The sequence below is a fragment of the Myxine glutinosa genome, chromosome 2 (genome assembly GCF_964187855.1).
Source record: "Myxine glutinosa chromosome 2, kmMyxGlut1.1, whole genome shotgun sequence".
Lineage (NCBI taxonomy): Eukaryota > Metazoa > Chordata > Myxini > Myxiniformes > Myxinidae > Myxine > Myxine glutinosa.
This window is the reverse complement of record NC_136262.1, coordinates 150,422,264-150,441,157: the sequence shown is the minus strand read 5'-3', so window position 1 is coordinate 150,441,157 and position 18,894 is coordinate 150,422,264. Positions and strand designations below refer to the sequence as shown.

General features: G+C 45.7%; 1 long non-coding RNA gene across 1 annotated transcript in view; it reads left to right on the top strand.

Moving 5' to 3' along the window:
* Positions 1–1,480: 1,480 nt before the first annotated feature.
* LOC137418800 (uncharacterized) overlaps positions 1,481–18,894 on the top strand; it is a 42,895-nt gene continuing 25,481 nt past the window's right edge. The window contains exons 1-3 of the long non-coding RNA XR_010982712.2: positions 1,481–1,600; positions 2,115–2,256; positions 4,335–4,451. This is a non-coding gene — a long non-coding RNA (uncharacterized LOC137418800). The remainder of the gene's footprint in view (positions 1,601–2,114; positions 2,257–4,334; positions 4,452–18,894) is intronic.

Below are 18,894 nucleotides of genomic sequence, written 5' to 3'. Positions count from 1 at the left end.
AGGGGGGGGGGGGAAGAAAAGGAGGGGGGGGAAGAAAAGGAGGGGGGGGAAGAAAAGGAGGGGGGGGAAGAAAAGGAGGGGGGGGAAGAAAAGGAGGGGGGGGGAAGAAAAGGAGGGGGGGGGAGAAAAGGAGGGGGGGAGGGGAGTGGATGTCTTTGGGTGTGAGGATGGGAAAGGAAAGCATGTGGAAGAGGTGTGTAATGCACGTTGGTGCGGAAAGCAGGTGTGGGAGGTCTTCGGATGAACTCGTGGTTTAAAAATAGGAATGGGGTTACGAGTACAAGGGTTGGCAAGTAGAAAGGTGCGTGGGGAAATGGAAGGAATAAACCGAAAAGGTGTGGAAGTGTGTAAGGGAAGGGTGTGAGAAAGTGGTGTTGTCCGAGTAAACGTTTCGGGAATTTCGAAGCTTTGCCCACCTGGCATTTGCAGGTGAAGCTGCAACTTTAAAGCCCATTCGCCGTCTCGACCAAAGATTCTTCGTCACGTGACATGATAAACGGGACTGAGCGGTTCAACCTGACAACGCATCACCTGCGCACGGTCACGCGATCTCGCGAGATCTCGCTGTTGAATCGCAAGTTTCATTTTCTACACATTTCGAATTACCTTGATGAAGGTAAGAACTAACACGCCGATAAAAGTACGATTCGTGGTTGGAAAATTGGCCGAAGCCGCCAAGTCGAGCAAACTGGCGCTGTTGGGATTTTAACCTGAAAGTGAAACTTCAACGACGTTAATGACAGCTTATTGCGAGCAGGTGATTGGCGGATTATTTAACGTCCGAAGTGACGAACAAGTGCGCGTCGTGTGTGCATTCTATTGGCTCGTGGTCGGGTGAACATCGGGTGGGTGGAGCCGTGGGTCCTCCATTACGCGGACATTTTACGGTCTCCGCCATTACGCGAACGTGAAACCAAAAGAAAAGCTTTTCCGACTTCAGGTCCAAATCCAGATCCAGAATGTCGGTGGAATAGAAAAGGTAAACTGTTCAGCTCTCCGGAGTGCCATTCTAGGCTCCAGTTACCCCCAATCACGGAATCCGTCAACGATCTTACCTGTCACTGTCACTGTCACTGTCAGACCCAACAGCAACACCTCTCCCCTTGTGAAGATGGTGGACGCATCTGTCAAGTCAACTAATGGCGTATTAATCGATCTTCGCTATCGCTAATTAATGCTCGTGGCTATATGGTGGAGGTGTTAAACCACCCGGACTCACATTTAGATGACGCTTTCACACCGACCACGTGTTCGCGCCTGCTTCAGGCAAGAAGCGGGGGCGGGGCAGAACCAGAAATCCGGATCTGACGTGTGCTCGTGACGTGGTAGGGTAGGGGGGCGGGGACATCGATGGTGAGGCTCAGCGGGGCGTGTCTAGCTCCGTGTGGTGCGGCCTACTGTATCGTTTGAAAAGATCGTGATTCAATCCCAAGGTTGTGATGAATCCATCTGTGTCCTGTTTGACTCCTTCCCGTTTTTCAGTTTGCGCACGAATCCATTTTGCACACGTTTGCACATTGGCGTCGTCTGCGGGATTCATTGTGATAAGAAAACGGTAGAATCGACGGATTCCTTCAACAACTTCAGTTAGTTATTGAAGGTACACCTGAGGGGGAGAGGAGGGTGTGTGTGTGTGTGTGTGTGTGTGTGTGTGTGTGTGTGTGTGTGTGTGTGTGTGTGTGTGTGTGTGTGTGTGTGTGTGTGTGTGTGTGTGTGTGTGTGTGTGTGTGTGTGTGTGTGTGTGTGTGTGTGTAATTTGGGATGTTGTAAAATAAAGTTGAAATTTGTGTAAATAAAGTTGAATATGGGATGTTGTAAAATTAACATCATTTACAACAATCCTTTAAATTATTTAAGTTTAGGAACAACCGATACTGCACAATTGTGTGTGTGTGTGTGTGTGTGTGTGTGTGTGTGTGTGTGTGTGTGTGTGTGTGTGTGTGTGTGTGTGTGTGTGTGTGTGTGTGTGTGTGTGTGTGTGTGTGTGAAAGAGAGGGATAGATTTGTAAGGAACAGAAATGAAAAAAACCAGATGTGTGTGTGTGTGTGTTGGAGTCTATTATTATATGAACGTGATTGCTGTGTGTTTGTCTCGATTTTTACCTTTGATGCAGTTGGACAGCTGCTGCTGCTGCTGCTGCTGCTGCTCTTGTTGTTGTTATCATTGGTTGATTTTTGAAATGTGCACCCATTGGTCGGACAGCTGCTGAAAAACACCCTCATCTGTGGCTTGACTCCGCCCACCATCGTTCTGAGGTGAAATATGGCTGCCATATTGTTTCCTGGTGGGCCTAGCGCATTCGGCTGATATAGGCATTTGCTGATTATGCTAGGGACCGGTAATTCTGCCAGGGGCGCTGCGCGCACTACTTACGTCACGCTGTGCATGGCACTCTGTGACCGCCGTTGCGGTGCAATGCTTTGCGGGCAAATCGTTTTTATGCCATGGTATGTCATATTTTGGACTTAACCACTCTTCATGACTGATCATGTGACATCTACGCAATCATAGCTACCATCGAGACGGATCCTGGTTTTGCTTACAGACATGCTGGAAGGGTCATCTGTGGCTCATTTTCTTCATCTTGAAGAGCTCTAACAGCTCACATCGTAATTTTACATCTATCTCCAACTTGAATTTTTTTGGTGATTCCAATTGACCGGTCAAACGCACTTGTAGAATATTTTGGCTCCAGGACAGGTTTATTTTTGAGGGTACAAAATGGTACGCCATTGTTTTTGTACAGAATATTATTACCTCCACCCCCAAGGTGGACTGAGGTTATGTTTTCACCACTGTCTGTGTATGTTTGTCTCAAAAACAAAATCTCAAATGATTACGGATGGATTCGGACAAAATTTGTTGGACAGGTTGGGTGTGTGACGAGGACTAATTGTTTTGATTTTGCTGACGATCTGGATCTGACAATGTTTTCAGTGATTCATCACCATTGAGATATGGGGCCAAAAACAGCTTTATATTTAGGGATGGGGTCTGGGTTCGATTCTCCGCTTGACTGCAAACTGTCGGGTAGATGTTTCGCAGGCAGGACATTTAATCAAAATTGCACCATCTGCTGGTGTGATATGGCTATGAAAGATCCTATGGTGTCTTTCAGGAAGAGTAATGGAGTTATTCTTCAAAGACTGTTGCCAAAATACATTCCTGGCCAACCCCACATAATGGTAGGAAAATTTGAGGCCATTCAAGTAGTCGTAGTTGTGTGTTAAATTATATACCTACCAGCAACGGTACCCACCCTACGGGCGGGGCTCCAATTGGGAGGCCCAAATGAAAAGGCAAAATATCAGAAATTGAAGGTTTTTTTTATTTTAAACGATTCGTATAAACATCCGTTAAATCATATCACACGCAAATCATCAAAATCTAAACAGTATCTTTAGAATTTCAATAAAAGCCACATCACTGTTCATATCCGTAAATATTTTTCCATCGTGTTTCAATTCGTGATCGATACACTATGATCGTGATGATCGTGATCGTGAATCGTGATCGATAATCGTGTTCACAATCGATATGTCGTATGTACTCCCGATACGTGCACCAAATTCCCGATACGTGTAACTGTACCAAATCAACAGTTAAAAGGAGTTTGAGCTGATAGCTGTTACGGCCTTGGCAAGATCGATGGAGACAGCGATCTGTTAGCATATTCACCACCCAAATTGAACCACCACCCAAATGTGGAATTCTCACATGTGGAGATTAAACGGCGTTTGAACTCTGGCCGAGGTCATTATTTACTTTTAATGATGTTTATATACTAATGATGTTTATATTGGTTTTAGGTCGTCCTTTCCGCATATCTCGTGGTATTGTAAGTTGGAGAGACGGCCGTGATGGCGGCGAGGGGGATGGAATTCTCTCGAGCAGGGATTCAACCCGTGTCCTTATAAAAGGTCTTTTTCCGGGGTCACCGAGTTCGATCGGTGCAGCTGTGCAGCCGTTTGTGCGGCACCCGGGAAAACAACATCGTCAGAATGAGAACTATGAATGTTATGCGAACGCGAATGTTATGCGGGAGTCCAAACCTGAGAATGCTGGTGACTAAAGCTGAAATTGGGAAAACTAAATAGCCTATTTTACTCCTGGAGATCCCAGGATTATCCACCCAAAATATTGTTGAGATCGGTTCAGAAGTTTTTACGGTACCTTCGAACAGACAGACAGACAGACAGACAGACAGACGGATGACATTTGGTGAATTATAGTAAGAAGATACATATAATATTTTACTGGTGGGGTAATTATACAAGGTAATGTCATTGAACTATTTTTATATGCCAGCCTGATTATATGTTTTCTTTTTCAGTTCAATTTTGTGGGAAAACTTCTCAGTCCGATGGGCAACACGTTGAAGCGTCTGCAGACGGAAACTGGAACCAGGATGGCCATACTTGGAAGGGGTTGCATGAAAGACAAAGCTAAGGTACCATTCATGCACAAGCCTTTTTGTTACCAATCAAATGACGATAATACCATGAGAATTTGAGCGTGCCTGGACATTTGCCTGGAGACTGCCATGAAATTCACATAAGGGGCCATCATATTGTTATGTCTGGGGGTAACGCATTATCTAGAGCCAGATAGATCTGTGTAGGTAGGTATCCGACTGTCGCGATAGGGAATCTACTTGTAATATCTGTTTAGGCGATTTGTCGGGTAAGAGTATTCTTCTGAACATACCAGGATGTTCGAGTGTTAAGTAGTTCGGGATTAAAGATAACGCCCTTGTGTGTCACACCTGGTCATCAAACCTTTGTCCCTTATGGCAATGCACACCAACATAGACATTTAGACAGGCCCTTAGCACAACATTAAATAATTCCCTTCCCTGACAAGGACTTTGGAAGTGAACAGACAAAAGGAAACCAAGCCAGGACACCGCCGATGATGGCCGCCGATGATGGCCGTTACACCTCCGACAGGCCTAGCCACATCGAGTGCCACGCGCTATGACCACGCTACAGGGAACGAGTGATGGGCAGCGCGGTAGGCACGGACCTCCAGCCAACGAGCACGAGAGGCGTGAAGCTGGAAGGTCCGGTGGAAGGCGCTGATTGGGTGGCGCGCCAAGGCTGACGTCACCGGGGAGGTTATTTAAGGGCACCCCGAATGCCATTTTGCTCTCTTGGTGCTTGGACATCATTCGCTCTTGGTGCTTGGACATCATTCGCTCTTGGTGCTTGGACATCATTCGCTCTTGGTGCTTGGACATCATTCACTCTTGGTGCTTGGACATCATTCGCTCTCTTCTTGCTTGACTCTTGGGGATCCAGCAGTTCGTCTTGCACATCCGGCGGTTCTTGCTTTTGCAGCTTCCTCTTGCAGCACGTTCTTCCCTGGCTGTCATGTGCGATCGGTGCTTCTGAAGCTTGGAGTGGTGTACGGACCTCGCGGGCGTTGGCTCGCCATCTGCATGGTGCTCGGTGCTTTGGAGCTTGGTGCACGGACCTCGTGAGCGGCGAGAGGCTTGGAGCGGGGCCTGGTGGCACGCGAGCGGGGCCGTGTTACACTGCAAGACCACGGACAGATAAGAATGCACACTACATTACATAACGAACGTTTTTCTTTTGGTTATTCATCTTCCTGTGTGGTGTATTTGAAGTCTGGTGTGTGGGATCCCAATTTAGGACTTTGATTTAGCATCGCGTTTTCCTGTCCCTACCTTTTATTACAATAAACCCTTGTATTATTTTCCATTCCCCACAAATCTTGTGTCCAGTTGAGTTCGTTCGCCATCCACGGTTACATGCTCCCGCTTCTTCCTCTTCACTTCTTCCTCCCCACGTTTCATAGCAAAATCCGTGTTGGTCGTCGCCTCAATTAAATCCGTTCTGGTCTTCCGCGGTTCCTGGTGTTAACCGTAGGGATTTGCACGACAATATTGTATTATGTTATATTATATGATACTATATTATAATATACAGGGGGGAAAAAATTGTATATATATTGTTGTATTTTCTGTCTGTCTGTCCATCACTAGAATCGGCCCCACCAATAGTAACCCTATCTATCATATTGTATGGCCGCACTGTTGAAATCCTCTTGGTAAATGGAGATGCAAGAAAACATTTCATTTTTCTTTATGTAAATGTGTATCGTATAGCACCACCCAGTGATAGCCGGTATTACAAATCATTGATGAATTAATTGGAATTATACATAGTACCTGGCTCTCTTTTTCTAAACCCTAAATTCCTTCCAAACAAGGTGTGGTTACCTCTGATAGTATATTATATTATAATTATATATTATACCAGCAGGTACACTGAAATTATCAAAGGTGGGCGGTCCGCTTCGAAAGTCCGCTTATCCGCTTATCCGCTGCAGCGGACTAACGTTTTCGAAGCGGATAAGCGAATCGGAACAACCCCCGGAAACCGAAGCGGATAAGCGTAAGCGGACTACCGAAAAATTAAAGCGCATCGCGATTCGCCAAATCAGCTGTTAGCCTGAGCCGTTACTCTAGAATTGTGAATATTTATTTAAGTGAATAATAAGTGAAACCCTAACAACTCGGCTCTTGCGACATAACGCATTATATCATAACGTTATGTTCACGTCATGGTTTACGACATGGTTGTAACATAACGCATTACATCATGACGTTATGTTCACGTCATGGTTTACGGCATGTTCACGACACCATGACGAATAAACGGCAGTCCGTTGGCCCGCCATCTTGTTGACTTGTTTGTGTCTGAATAACCAAACGTTACAGCTCTCGCCCAATCTCTTCCCGCTCGAGTTCCGTGATGCTTGGGTAACTCTGTTTCTCAGGCATAACACGCCGCTCCCGAGCTCTGCCTCGGTCGAGCGCGTGTTCAGCTACGGGTCGGACATCCTCAGGCCTAAGAGGTCGGCCCTGGCTGCACCGAACTTCGAGGCCCTCGTCTTCATGAAGGGCAACCTCCAAATCCTCAAGAAGGCCCACGAGGTGGAGGAGGAAGACGAGGACTAGTCAACAGACTGCTAGTGCTAGTCTGTTGACTAGTAGACTCTCTTGTCAAAGAAAGGATGGGCAAATTGATTTTTCTTTAATGTAACTTGCATATATTAAAATTATATTTAAATTAACTGTAGAGTAGAGTCGAGTGGAAAACTTTATTTCAATACATTTTGAATAAATTTTATTTAAATAAAAATGTATATTTTTGATCTTAAAAGCTTTGTTTGTCTTTGTAGTAGTTAGAAATGGCTATTTAGGCTTTAAAAGCATTAAATTCCCTTTAGAAACGTCAAAAATCGCTTTAAAAACGTCGAAGCGCTTTAAAAAAATCGAATCGAAGCGGATAAGCGGTAAGCGGACTAAGATTTTCGGCCGCTGAAGCGGATAAGCGAATCGGACTACACGGGCTGGCGGAGCGGATAAGCGGTAAGCGGACTTAAAATTTTCCGAATCGCGCCCACCTATGGAAATTATGCATAAAAGTATTCATTGTTTAGAACTCGCCTGTTTCTTTGGACAGTGTGTTCACTTGACATGCTCAGCTCTGCTGTTGACGCTTCCTGGTTGATTGTCGCACTGTCTTTTGGTTCCTGGTAGTCTGGCCGGGCCATCCTTTGGAGATTACTGGTCTCCAACAAAGTCTTGCCAATGTATACTGTGAGTGAACCCATTCGAAACGACGTCCAATTCACAATTAGTCCTTGAGCCAGACCAAAAGTAATGCTCCGGCGGGGGGAGTAATTCTCATTATGATTTTCCATTAGACCAATGTCTCAAGTGTCAGAAAAGGTGTGATGGACATCTGAGAACGGTAGCTTAGTGCCCGGATGGACGCCATCTTTGAAACCACCCAGCTCGAAAATGCCCATTTGGTGGGGTACATTGTTGCACGTGTATCTGGACTTCTATACTAGCTATCGATGTGCGGTTGACGACTAAATATACGTCCGATGTGTACCGTCTAAATAAAAAATAATATGAAGCATTTTGTTTTAGATTAATTATTATAAAAATCAATTATCGAAAAAAAATCATATATTTTTCAATATTTTATTATTAGACTTGTACTTTTTTTAGTGAAACAACACTGGTATGATTTTCCAAATTATGCATTGTGCTACACCGTTTATCTGTCTATAAAAATAACTCAAAAACTAAAACATATCATCCACCACGAGTTTACAACAAATAAATGTAAAGAGGCATAAAATGACTTAGGCCGCCGCTGGCATTATCTATTCTGACGATAACGCAAGTTAGGAATGTCGTACGGAGAGGATTTTAACACCATACGATATCTAATAAGCAGGTGGAAATTGTTACATAGGAAATCTGCACTTTGGTGGCCATCTTGGATTTCAAAATGGCCGCCAATTATATTAATTATTCATTACTAGAGTTTGGAAAGACGTATGGAGCTGATTTTAACACCATACGATCTATATTCCTAATAAGCAAGCGGAGGTATCATTGAACATGTCATGTTTTAGTCAAATAACACCGGTATAATCTTCCAAATTATACATTTTGCTAAACCGTTTATCTGTCTATAAAGATTTTCAGGCAATTTGGCCTGCATTATAATAGAGAACAACATATGCTATACAATATACAGTGCACACAAAGTTAATCATCAGAGTCGCCATCAGAGTCATTGGCATCCTGAGCCACTATAGCATCATCCTGCACCATGTTGGAGCATCCCTGCAGCTTACACACAACAGTGCACTTCAACCCATTCAGTATGCAGGAGCAATCTGACGGTCGACACGTCCTTCTGCATGTGCATGAGATGAGATTCAAGACGACATCTGGAGCTGGTAGACCCGCCATCCATCGGATTGTGAGCGAACCGCCATCATCGAGTTCCCAACCATGTCCTGCTGATGGTGTTGGGACGTCTGGTAGGTTTTCAAGGCTGCGTCGCCAGATAGCCGCCTGATAGTTGGCCCTAAGCGTATGCTGCATCAAGGAGTCTTCACAAGGCGGCAATTGTCCAGATTCGATCTGGCCCTTCTTTGCACAGAACATGTGATAACGGAGCGAATTAACACCGACGATCTTCGTGTTCTTGGCGTACAGCTGACACGTGAAGGCCTGAATGCTATTGAAGACGTCTGTTGGTACATTCCACGAAGATCCCAGATCTGTGAATGCTTGAAGATACAGCTCATTCGCTTGCACAAGCTTCAAAGCCTTTATCTTTCCTTGGCTAGCCAGAGCACTCACAGTGTCACACCCGCTCCATGCATGAAGCCCTGGCAATGCACTGCAAACTCCAGACCCCAATACCGCAGCCAACTTTCCAACGTCGATCATTCTGACTCGAACCTTTGTTCCTCGTCTGATGAAGAGCTGACTATCGATGGTTCTGCTGAGATGAAGACTGATGATCAGAACGTCGGTGTCATCTGCCACTAAGATGATCGTCTTGTAGTGGGTAGCGGCGTGCTTTGCGTGGAGAAACATACGCGTGTCTGCTTCCTCGTGGCTACATTCGAGTGCTTGCACCAACTTCCACCTATCGCGGGTCAGTACCAGACATTTTTCACCACAGGTGACATACAGTGTTCTGTTGCCTAGCTTTTCGCGATTTGTTTCATGTTTCCACGACTCCGCCAGAAACACAACCAGTTTCTCCTTTGTCTGGCTGCAAGCAAGGAGACGCCGCCAGTTCATGATTTTGTGTGCGGGTCTGATCTCGCTGAAACTGATGCCTTCATTTGAACCGCGGTTCACACGCTCAGCTGCTTTGATGGATTCTTCTGTGTATGTGTCAAAGACAACATCGATGCGCTCACTGCCTTGACCAGCGTGAAGCGCTGCAGCAAGGATGCGGTCAGATAGTTCTTCGAACGTGTCGTTCTCGCCATGCATCTTTTGTATGAGAGCCATCGCATCAATTATTGTTGCACTTCGCTTGTCAACGTTCTCGGCTGGTTCCACAAGACCTTCCATGTGTTTCGCAAGTGCAGCTTTGTTCGTTTTTTTCATTGCCCCATCAACGTTTGCCAAAGACCATGGTAACGGACCTAGTGGGTGACAAAGGACAAGTTGCATGTCGAGGTTCCTTGTCTTGGCGATGAGTATCATGGTGGCAAACAGTTGTCTGTCAGCTCTCAGGACGATCTCCTTGTTTGTGCCCTTCACAACTTTCTGCTTGATCTTACCAAAGGTCTTCAAGTTTAGCTTGTTCAATGTGTCATGAAAGCCTGTTCCCTCTTCAAGACGTTTCTGGAAGCTTTGATACGCCGCTTCCCCCTTTTGCAGGGTGTTGAGTAGGTCATTAGAAACGTCCTCCCTCGCAGCCGCTCCGGTAGATATACTGAGAAGACATGACGGATCATCGGCGAATGGATTGGTCCAGTCATTTTCCAGTAGATCACAGATAGCTGTGACGCCAGACTCATCACGTTTGATGCGAGAAGTAGACAAGTCAGGGTGCTTGGCGTGAGATGTGTCGCTGCCATTCACAAGGATAGTTTCTCGTAGTTGCCTCAGTGCAGTAGCCCGATTTTCTGCAGTTAGATAGTATCGTGACACAGCCCCTTGTCGAAGACTAAAACCTCGTGTTCCTCCAGCTGTTTGCGTATCTTTGTTTACTGTTTCTTCTGTTGTCTGATCAACAGCGATTCTGGCAAATGGATTCCCTGGTCTAAGCTGTACGGAGAAGTAGCCTTGATTGAAATGCCTGTACAACTCGGGGCATGTTTCGTGGAGTTGCGTCATCTGTGCATAGTACACTGGTAGATATCTAGCATAGTTCACCTTGTTCATTGCGAAACACCAAGGGATCACTCTTCTGACACAAGCCAAGTGAAGCATCCAGTCGCCTTCTCTATCCGCACGAATCAACCCCAGCAGGGTCTCTACCATATCAATATACATCATCCAGAAGCGAGCCAGGTCTCCATGTTTGGTTCGCAGAAAATGTAGGTATTTCGCGAACATGTCAAAGCTCTGTACACATGAATCATCATCGAGAGCAGCAGCGAGAGTCTCGTGGCAAACATCCTCCTTGATGCTGCGAATTTTGAGGTCAGTGCTTCGAATCTGGGGTTCCTTGTCAGGATGATTGCTTTCTATCCACACCTGGAAGCAAATGATGCGCATTAGTGCCTCGTACATCAACTTGTGGAGTCGCACAGCACGGTTGTATTTTTTTTTTTTTTTTTTTTTTTTTTTTTTTGTATACAAGGTCGAGGCTCGTGAAAGAGCGAAGATTATTGCTTGCCTTCCAGAACCCTGTTGATGGATTCAGCGATTACTCCTGACTCAACAGCTACATCCCGAAGGCCTGCATCTCCAAACATTTTCCCAATGCTCGACATGAAGTTACAGATGGTATGGAAGTTCCCCATCATGAGCACGATTCTTCCATATCGATCGACATCTTTCCATGCTATTTCGGTCGCCTTAGCAAATAGTGCCTGGTCTAGCACCACCGGTATACGCTCAAGCTGAAGTGATGACATGATGTTCAGAGCTTCTCTGAGGATTTCTTGCACTGTTGCCATATCTGTGGCAGGCGCGTTTATAGTCGGCAGGTAGCCAACTACATCTTCCGTCACCTGAACACGATCTCTAGTCATGATGTTGAAACCAGTCCACGAACTGATTGTCTGGTCGCATGGTTCCAGCATGCGAGTCATAATCCATACGTGATTTCGGCGCTGCGCAAGGGATGTTGCGCCTGCAAGAGTGTCAGAAAGATCTGCAGGCTTGATTGCAGGTGGGCCCTCTCGTTTCCCACTGCTGTATATTGGAACTAAATCGCTGGATGACGGGATAGATCGCTTCTTATCTGCTTTGGATACTGCCGATGGAGGTTGGGGCGGCAAACACGACTGCGACTTCGGTTGGACGATGATACCGTTGACGCGATGCGATGTTCCGCCACCACTCAGCGATTCCTCTAGCCTGTCGATGTTATCGAATGCTAATACAGTCGGGACCGAAGGGTGCACATGTGACGGAAGTGGTACTGTATCTTTCTCCACACTTGCTAATTTGTCTATGCATAGCGCTGTCTCGATTTCTTCCAGAACTGTGTACGAACATCCGTGCCCGAGTCGATTCAATATTCTGATGACCTCTGTATTACCGGTGAGCGTTTTCATGACCCACGGAAGTAGGACATGCTTCGATGTTCTGATGGTACCCCGGTGTACAGCATTGATGATATCTTGAGCCATCGACCATACCAGTGTGTCGGCACGCGCAGAGCTACCCCCACTCCCGCAAATCAAAGTATGCAGAAATACACGAAGAGAATCTGGTATCTTCACGTAATCTGAAGTGAGTTCTGCTGGCTGAGGCGGCCAACGTTCATTGTAATGAGCATCTTTGATCTGGTGTCGCAGTGAAGTAGCTGCACGCACAATGTTACTTTCACCGTCCGTTCGTTCAAATGCTTTCACTTCTGCTTTCAGGTTTACGCACTCTGCAGCAATCTCTCGCTTTGTCAGATTATCGGGCATCAAGTATACACGGTGTTTCACATTGAAGAAGATGAGCGATTCTCCAAACTCTCTTTGTAATGTGCGCTGCAGATTCTTCTTGATGGAGTCACGAACATCAACTGAAAATGTATCTGAAGACAGGATATCTGTTGCAACATCAACTATTGGAACAATCCTCGGGTTCAAGAACAAGTCAGTGCGAATGAAATTGAATATACATCGTATCATTTCTTTTTTCTCGATATTATCTTCAATGTCAGTTTCTACTTGAGGTTTTTGGGGCCGTGTGTAGTTTCTATAGCAGGAGAAGTGGTAGTGAGCCTCAGCTGCAACCATATCTCGTGTAGTCAATGCCAAAACTCTCTCATCATTGCGAGCTGTCGCAGCATCTCTTATTGTCTTATCTGCTCGAAGTTCAACAGCCAAGACAACTGTTTCACGGGTACGACTGCCTTTTATGAATTTTGAAGCACGCTGGCAAAAAATGCATTTATCATCGTAGACCGTTGAAGTTGATCCTGTCTCTTCCCGTGATGATCGCCGTCGCACCGCATCGCCAGTATCAACTGAAGAACTTCTAGCTGCATTGGTCAAAGTAGCTAGGTGGTTTTTGTGAGTGAAGTCTGATCTACAAGCCCTATGGTATAATATTGGAATATTAGGAAGTTCAACTGTGCCTTCTTGGACTAGCTTTAGAATTGGATAAAAGTTTCTAACTGCGGCTGCGTCACACAATGTCTTCCAAGAACTGTTGCCCGCTGCCTTGCTTAGTTCAGAGAGTGGCGACTTCTTGCTGCACAGGATGCACGTTCCGGACTGAGGTTCAATCTTCGCCCGTTTCGCCTCGACACCGGCCATCTCAGCTGAAAGAACAAAAAGACTGACGTTAGATTACTCCGATATCCGAAAAGCTCGCCAGCTTACATAGACATACTCATCCAAGTCAGTGAACATGTTAGATGGCGCCACAATACAACTCTATAATAGAGTTGTATGTGGCGCCATCTAACATGTTCACTTTTAGTTCTTAAGCCACCCACCCCCCCCCCCCCCCCCCTCAGAAATTAATCAGGTCACCGCAACAAATCTCAGACTGAGATATAGAATATAGAATATAGATATAGAATAGACTGACGTCACTTTCGGCACTGGGTTCTGTGGGTTGATTATCGGCGGGAAATTCCAACTGACATAGTTTCGGTTTGTGGAAAGTGCATGCCTTTTCATATATTTTTTGTGTAAACTCGTGGTGGATGATATGTTTTAGTTTTTGAGTTATTTTTATAGACAGATAAACGGTGTAGCACAATGCATAATTTGGAAAATCATACCAGTGTTGTTTCACTAAAAAAAGTACAAGTCTAATAATAAAATATTGAAAAATATATGATTTTTTTTCGATAATTGATTTTTATAATAATTAATCTAAAACAAAATGCTTCATATTATTTTTTATTTAGACGGTACACATCGGACGTATATTTAGTCGTCAACCGCACATCGATAGCTAGTATAGAAGTCCAGATACACGTGCAACAATGTACCCCACCAAATGGGCATTTTTGAGCTGGGTGGTTTCAAAGATGGCGTCCATCCGGGCACTAAGCTACCGTTCTCAGATGTCCATCACACCTTTTCTGACACTTGAGACATTGGTCTAATGGAAAATCATAATGAGAATTACTCCCCCCGCCGGAGCATTCACTTCAAAATATGGCCGGTTGGCTCAAGGACTAAATCTCACGAGACATGTCTTGCGGAAATTCCGTGGTATTGCCGCTCAAGTGATTGTGAACAGCTTATCTCCACCACTGAAGGTTGTTTTTTCACCCCTGTTTATCTGTCTTTTTGTCTGTGAGCAGGATATCTCAAAAAGTTATGCACAGATTCATCAAATTCCTTTTAAAAAACTCCATTAAATGCCCCAGCCACTGACGCCCCCTCCCTGATCGGCAGGAGTTGGGTTCAACCCTGGTAGTCCGGGAGCCAAAGGCATGAATTTTGGTGAACCTGGTTTTGTCGGATAAAGTTTTTTTTTTTGTTTTTTTCTTTGCTGTTTCTTGTAGCCTGGGGGTAGCTCATTAGGATTTAGGAGGGTGCCCGGTGAGATCCCTTGGGCAACTCAAGATATTAACCCCTTTATGTCCGATCCGCCCAAATCCAAATCAAACCCAAAATGAGAGCCTTGGATCATATTGCAAGCCAGAGCAGGACCGTCAAACTGTGGGTTGAGGTCTTGGTGAAGCCAGTATTGTTGATTATGTCACATCAGGGCTGAACGTGAGGGTGACTGGCTTCTCCACCTAGCCACATTCCGAAAGATGATGCCTTACTACTTCGCAGCCGGCCATGTACACTATGCCAGATATGGACTCTATGACCTTCGTTCCATGGAGAAGCTTCCCCCTCATGTCCAAAGGCTTTTTCTCCAGGGGCAACATGTGACACGACACATTCGTGGAATATGGAACGGCTTGTGGAGCGACAAATTTATAGAATCGACGTTCATGAGATACGGTCATAGCACAGGGGGAATCATCGGAATAACCCTGAAGTCAGAAGCCTTGAAGATCTGGGCATTGAGCCACCACATCTGCTGTAAGATTGAGTCAGATATGAGGAAAATGGAAGAGGAGGAGACTAATACCACCACAGTTCAACTGTATCACAAGGAGGAGGCCAAGGCAAGGATAGAAGCAGACGCCAAGGACAGGGCAGGACTTCGAAAGAAACTCGACACATGCCTTCATCCATTGGATCCCAAGGCACATCCAGGGGGAGTACTGTCAACATTATCAGCGGGAAGCTAGCTCCACCATCTGTCAATGTAGACAATGCCGTGAACATTGGAGAGGCAATGTTAGAAGATTTTGAGAAGACCTGGCCTGAGGGATTTTACAATACCATCCCCAAGAAAGTGGTGACTATGGCAGCAACAAGCAAATCTGTCCACGTTGGTGACTCCAAAGTCTATGATCTGAATGCCATCTACTCAAGGGTCACCGCATTATCTAGTGACCGCGATATTGACGTGAAGGATGTCCTTTCCTATGAGCTTGCACCTGTCCCAACCGCAATGTTCACGAAGGATGGAATGCGGATTTGTGAAGCCAAGGCCACACTCAAGAGGTTGCTCCAGGTTGAAGTCTCCAGGAGGAATGCCGGTGATGCAAACATCACTGTCATAGATGGATCGGCCCTTCTTTGGACCATCCATTGGCCAGCAGATGGCACAGTAGCTGATTTCATTGCGAATGTCAAGAAGCGGATAACTTCATACCTGACAGACAGTGACGTTTACCTCATCGTTGACAGGTACCATGAGTACAGTATAAAGTCCGTCACGAGGGATGGCAGGGAGACGGGTGTTAGCAGGAAACATAATCTGCTACGGACAATGAAGCTTCCAGCCCAGAAGGTTGTCTTGTCATCTGTTGAAAACAAGAAACAGCTTATCCGAATATTATGTGATGAACTGACACAGGACAGGCTTTTCCATCTACGGAGCACGGAGAAACACAAGTTGGTTATGACAGGGGAGGACCCTTGTCCCATCGAAATCGAGAAGGAAGAAAGAAGGAGCCGGTACGATCTAGAGACTCATCATGAAGAAGCCGATATCATCATTGTCCAACAAGTCTTGGAGTGTGCTGGAGAAGCGCATAAAGTCTCTGTGGTTTGTGATGACACGGATGTGTTCATATTGCTACTTCATCATTACCAATTGGCAAGACTGGAAGTGCCACTGGCCATGGAATCCCCAAGCAAGGAAAGGGCAATAGTGGACATCAAGTCAGCACTGGCTAAGCATCAATAAATTGTAAAGAACCTTTTACCTGCCCATGCCATATCAGGATGTGACACTGTAGCATGTTACTTTGGCATGGAAAAGGCTCTGTAATCAAAGCCCTGAAAGCTGGATATGAATTATCGGCCATGGGCAATGTGGACGCACCGCTCCAACAAGTCATTAATTAAGCCACTGGCTTCATCTCAGCCTGTTACGGCATAGAGGACAGCAAGGACATGTCACACACAAGGCTGCTTGTATGGGGGAAAAGAATGGAAAAGGTCATCGTCTGCACCAAACTTGGCTGCTCTTCCGCCAACGAGAGAAGCATTTATTGAAAATGTGAAGAGGGCCCACTTTCAGGCAATTTTGTGGCGAACCCTCAATGTAAATATTCCGCCAGCTCTGAACCCAGAAGAATTTGGATGGAAGAAAGACACAATCAACAGGTCACTGAGCCCAACCAATCCACCAGAAATGCCAAACTTGCCCCAGACTACATTTTGGAAATGATCAGATGCGGCTGCAAAAGTGAACCCATTTGTAACTCCAAGAGATGCAGTTGTCAGGTTAAAGGCTTAGCTTGCACAATGTTTTGTGCATGTTTCAGGATAGGATGCTCAAGACCCAAGTAGCCTGAACTAGGCCATTATCAGAATGCCAGTGTTTCTAATTCTACCATGTATTGTAGGATATGAAACAGCACAATACAATCTGTCAGTCAGTTTCATAACTTGTCCTTGCTCGTTTCAAATTTTGGACAAGGACACGTTTTGGGCCACCCTGTAGGACATAAACGTGATTTGATGTATGTTTATTGTGGGTAGGTAGATAAGGGTGAAGAAGGGTTCAAAATTCCTCAGTCACTGTGACATTATTCTGTAGATTTCTCTCTTCATTTACTCTGGTCTACAAAATGTCGATTTCTAAAGCGTGTAATCAGAATTGTGGAAATTCACTGATTTGGAACAGCTATAAAAGGGTTAATTGTTTCAAATTTGAATAATATTTGATTGTACATTAAGTACTGTGTGAATAAATATCAGACAGCAAATTTGATGCATTTGATGGGAGTATTCACCATGAAATTATGGGAAGTTCCCATTTTTTCATGATTTGGGCGCGTAGGGCATGAAGGGGTTAATATCTTGAGTTGCCCAAGGGATCTCACCGGGCACCCTCCTGATTCTTAGTGAGCTACCCCCAGGCTACAAGAAACAGCAGAGAAAAAAAACTTTATCCGACAAAACCAGGTTCGACCCCACGGCTCCCGGACTATGGTATTCAGGAGCTGCACCAATATTCTGGTGTTTGTTCCCCATCCATCCCCTCCCTTACCTCAAATGGCCACACAGTTGACACCGCATGAAACAAAGCCGAATGCCTCAACTCTGTGTTTGCCTCAAAATCTTGTGTCCCAAACCCATCTCTCTCTGTTCCCACCTTACCCAGTCAAACCCAACTGCTCCTGGACTCTGTGTCCTTCTCTCCTGACAAGGTGGAGGAGTTTTTGTCAAACCTCGACTCTGATTCTGCAACTGGACCAGGCGGCATCAGCCCACGGGCCCTAAAATCCTGCTCTGCTGCTCTATCTCACCCTCTCTCTATTGTTTTCACCCTCTCTTTTGCTCAAGGTCATCTGCCAGCATCTTGGAAATCAGCAAACATTACCGCTTTACACAAAAAAGGTGCAAAAACAGATCCTTGCAACTACAGACCAATCAGCCTGCTTCCAATTATCAGCAAAGTCATGGAATCCATCATTGCTTCGGATATGGATTTCTTTGGATATGGCCCTGAATGGATTTCTCTCATCTCCCCTTTCTGTTCTGGCTGGAGTTCCCCAAGGTAGTGTTCTGGGCCCTGTGCTTTTTCTGGTCTTCATCAATGATCTCTCTGACTCTCTGGAAAATCCTCTCTATCTCTTTGCTGATGACTCCACTCTCTGCCGCTCCATTCCTCATCCCTCAGATCGGCAGTCTGCAGCCTCCTCACTCTCTGCAGACCTGGACAAAATCACAGACTGGTCAAACAAGTGGAACATGTCTTTCAATCCTGACAAATCTCACACTCTTACTATGTCTCTTCGAAAAGAGCGTCTGGAAAAGCCTCCCATCTACTTTCTCAACAATCCTCCAAGAATTTCTGTCGCTCAAGCTTTTGGGTCTCACTATCTGCCATGATTTCTTGGGAAAACCACATTTCCAAGCTGGCCACCAAAGCCAGTCGCCGACTGGGCATCCTCCGTCATGCGAAGTCCTTCCTTGGCACACCTGAACTCCTCACCACATACAAGGCTTTCTTCCGCAGCTCAATGGAATACTGTTCCCCCCTCTGGGCCGGTGCTCCTGCCTCACACCTAGCTCGGCTTCACGCTGTTGAAACCAAAGCTTTCAGAATCGTTGGAATCTCCTGTGATGAAGCTAACTCCGGGGGCCTTTCACTCGCTCACCGCAGGCAGGTTGGTGGTCTTTCTGTCTTCTACCGACTCCTCTCCGGCCTTGCTCCCCCAGCTCTCTGTGCTCTGTCCCCCACATATTCCTACAGGTCGCACAAGATCTGCCAGCAACCCTCTTATGGTTAAACTGCCAAAATCTAGGCTCTCTGCTCACCTTCACTCTTTCATTCCCCTTTTCTCCTGCCTCTGGAACAAACTCCCCCATTCCCT